Source organism: Taurulus bubalis, assembly GCF_910589615.1.
Source record: "Taurulus bubalis genome assembly, chromosome: 18".
NCBI classification, from domain to species: domain Eukaryota; kingdom Metazoa; phylum Chordata; class Actinopteri; order Perciformes; family Cottidae; genus Taurulus; species Taurulus bubalis.
In genome coordinates this window covers 932,495-936,556 of record NC_136606.1, presented here as the reverse complement: position 1 = coordinate 936,556, position 4,062 = coordinate 932,495, and positions in this window count along the sequence as shown.

The window sequence follows — 4,062 nt, the reverse complement described above, 5'->3', positions numbered from 1 at the left end:
ATCACTCACCTGTTCATCTCTTCATAAGTCTGTTCATCCTCTTCATCACTCACCTGTTCATCTCTTCATCAGTCTGTTCATCCTCTTCATCACTCACCTGTTCATCTCTTCATCACTCACCTGTTCATCTCTTCATCAGTCTGTTCATCCTCTTCATCACTCACCTGTTCATCTCTTCATCAGTCTGTTCATCCTCTTCATCACTCACCTGTTCATCTCTTCATCAGTCTGTTCATCCTCTTCATCACTCACCTGTTCATCTCTTCATCAGTCTGTTCATCCTCTTCATCACTCACCTGTTCATCTCTTCATCAGTCTGTTCATCCTCTTCATCACTCACCTGTTCATCTCTTCATCACTCACCTGTTCATCTCTTCATCACTCACCTGTTCATCTCTTCATCACTCACCTGTTCATCTCTTCATCAGTCTGTTCATCTCTTCATCACTCACCTGTTCATCTCTTCATCAGTCTGTTCATCTCTTCATCAGTCTGTTCATCTCTTCATCACTCACCTGTTCATCTCTTCATCACTCACCTGTTCATCTCTTCATCACTCACCTGTTCATCTCTTCATCAGTCTGTTCATCTCTTCATCAGTCTGTTCATCTCTTCATCACTCACCTGTTCATCTCTTCATCACTCACCTGTTCATCTCTTCATCAGTCTGTTCATCTCTTCATCAGTCTGTTCATCTCTTCATCACTCACCTGTTCATCTCTTCATCAGTCTGTTCATCTCTTCATCACTCACCTGTTCATCTCTTCATCACTCACCTGTTCATCTCTTCATCACTCACCTGTTCATCTCTTCATCACTCACCTGTTCATCTCTTCATCAGTCTGTTCATCTCTTCATCACTCACCTGTTCATCTCTTCATCACTCACCTGTTCATCTCTTCATCACTCACCTGTTCATCTCTTCATAAGTCTGTTCATCCTCTTCATCACTCACCTGTTCATCTCTTCATCAGTCTGTTCATCCTCTTCATCACTCACCTGTTCATCTCTTCATCACTCACCTGTTCATCTCTTCATCAGTCTGTTCATCCTCTTCATCACTCACCTGTTCATCTCTTCATCAGTCTGTTCATCCTCTTCATCACTCACCTGTTCATCTCTTCATCAGTCTGTTCATCCTCTTCATCACTCACCTGTTCATCTCTTCATCAGTCTGTTCATCCTCTTCATCACTCACCTGTTCATCTCTTCATCAGTCTGTTCATCCTCTTCATCACTCACCTGTTCATCTCTTCATCAGTCTGTTCATAATATAAGATAAGATAAAATAAGATAATCCTTTATTAGTCCCTCAGTGGGGAAATTACAGGATTACAGCAGCACTGCTCACAAGTGAATAAAGAGTAAAGAATAATAAAATAAAATCAAGTGATATAAATAAATATAAATAAGCAGTAAAACAGTAGAATATTAATATACAGACAGGATAGAAAAGTATATATCAAAAGTACTTAAACGTAAACGTATTGCACGTAATATTGCTAATAATAGCAATATCATCCTCTTCATCACTCACCTGTTCATCTCTTCATCAGTCTGTTCATCCTCTTCATCACTCACCTCTTCATCCTCACTGATGATAACTGTGTTTATTAATATAAGTTTTTTAAAACCATTAAATCAACTGAACACATTGGGATCCTTTGTATCAATATTTTAAGTTCACTTTTATTAGAATGTTCATTAAAACATTCCAGACCAGAAAACAACTGTGTTACTCTGATCACATGATCATCAGTGATCACATGATCGTCAGTGATCACATGATCGTCAGTGTAACAAAGTTACTCTGATGATCATGTGATCAGACACAAACTCCTCAGCTGTTAAAGCGACTGAAGCTGATCGATGTGATCACATCCTCTCCTCGTGTCCTCTCTCCTCGTGTCCTTGTGTCCTTGTGTCCTCACTCCTCGTGTCCTCGTGTCCTCTCTCCTCGTGTCCTCTCTCCTTGTGTCCTCTCTCCTCGTGTCCTTGTGTCCTCTCTCCTCGTGTCCTCGTGTCCTCTCTCCTCGTGTCCTCTCTCCTTGTGTCCTCTCTCCTCGTGTCCTTGTGTCTTCGTGTCCTCGTGTCCTCTCTCCTCGTGTCCTTGTGTCCTTGTGTCCTCTCTCCTCGTGTCCTCTCTGCTTGTGTCCTCTCTCCTCGCATGGTTTCCTCGTGTCCTCTCTCCTTGTGTCCTTGTGTCCTCTGTCCTCTCTCCTTGTGTCCTCTTTGTGTCCTCTCTCCTCGCATGGTTTCCTCGTGTCCTCTCTCCTCATGTCCTCTCTGACAGGACGTCCTGCTGCTCTCTGCTCAGAGGGTCTCTGTGGGTAACGCAGCCTCTGCTGCCCTCTAGTGGTGCAGCCTCTGCTGCCCTCTAGTGGTGTAATGTCTGCTGCCCTCTAGTGGTGTAACCTCTGCTGCCCTCTAGTGGTGTAGCCTCTACTGCCCTCTAGTGGTGTAACCTCTACTGCCCTCTAGTGGTGTAATGTCTGCTGCCCTCTAGTGGTGTAACCTCTGTTGCCCTCTAGTGGTGTAATGTCTGCTGCCCTCTAGTGGTGTAACCTCTACTGCCCTCTAGTGGTGTAATGTCTGCTGCCCTCTAGTGGTGTAGCCTCTGCTGCCCTCTAGTGGTGTAATGTCTGCTGCCCTCTAGTGGTGTAACCTCTACTGCCCTCTAGTGGTGTAACCTCTGCTGCCCTCTAGTGGTGTAATGTCTGCTGCCCTCTAGTGGTGTAGCCTCTGCTGCCCTCTAGTGGTGTAGCCTCTGCTGCCCTCTAGTGGTGTAGCCTCTGCTGCCCTCTAGTGGTGTAGCCTCTGCTGCCCTCTAGTGGTGTAATGTCTGCTGCCCTCTAGTGGTGTAGCCTCTGCTGCCCTCTAGTGGTGTAACCTCTACTGCCCTCTAGTGGTGTAATGTCTGCTGCCCTCTAGTGGTGTAACCTCTGCTGCCCTCTAGTGGTGTAATGTCTGCTGCCCTCTAGTGGTGTAATGTCTGCTGCCCTCTAGTGGTGTAGCCTCTGCTGCCCTCTAGTGGTGTAGCCTCTGCTGCCCTCTAGTGGTGTAGCCTCTGCTGCCCTCTAGTGGTGTAACCTCTGCTGCCCTCTAGTGGTGTAGCCTCTGCTGCCCTCTAGTGGTGTAACCTCTGCTGCCCTCTAGTGGTGTAGCCTCTGCTGCCCTCTAGTGGTGTAATGTCTGCTGCCCTCTAGTGGTGTAGCCTCTGCTGCCCTCTAGTGGTGTAACCTCTGCTGCCCTCTAGTGGTGTAGCCTCTGCTGCCCTCTAGTGGTGTAATGTCTGCTGCCCTCTAGTGGTGTAATGTCTGCTGCCCTCTAGTGGTGTAACCTCTGCTGCCCTCTAGTGGTGTAATGTCTGCTGCCCTCTAGTGGTGTAACCTCTGCTGCCCTCTAGTGGTGTAACCTCTGCTGCCCTCTAGTGGTGTAATGTCTGCTGCCCTCTAGTGGTGTAACCTCTGCTGCCCTCTAGTGGTGTAACCTCTACTGCCCTCTAGTGGTGTAATGTCTGCTGCCCTCTAGTGGTGTAATGTCTGCTGCCCTCTAGTGGTGTAGCCTCTGCTGTCCTCTAGTGGTGTAACCTCTGCTGCCCTCTAGTGGTGTAATGTCTGCTGCCCTCTAGTGGTGTAGCCTCTGCTGCCCTCTAGTGGTGTAGCCTCTGCTGCCCTCTAGTGGTGTAACCTCTGCTGCCCTCTAGTGGTGTAGCCTCTGCTGCCCTCTAGTGGTGTAACCTCTGCTGCCCTCTAGTGGTGTAACCTCTGCTGCCCTCTAGTGGTGTAGCCTCTGCTGCCCTCTAGTGGTGTAACCTCTGCTGCCCTCTAGTGGTGTAGCCTCTGCTGCCCTCTAGTGGTGTAATGTCTACTGCCCTCTAGTGGTGTAACCTCTGCTGCCCTCTAGTGGTGTAATGTCTGCTGCCCTCTAGTGGTGTAACCTCTGCTGCCCTCTAGTGGTGTAATGTCTGCTGCCCTCTAGTGGTGTAGCCTCTGCTGCCCTCTAGTGGTGTAATGTCTGCTGCCCTCTAGTGGTGTAGCCTCTGCTGCCCTCTAGTGGTGT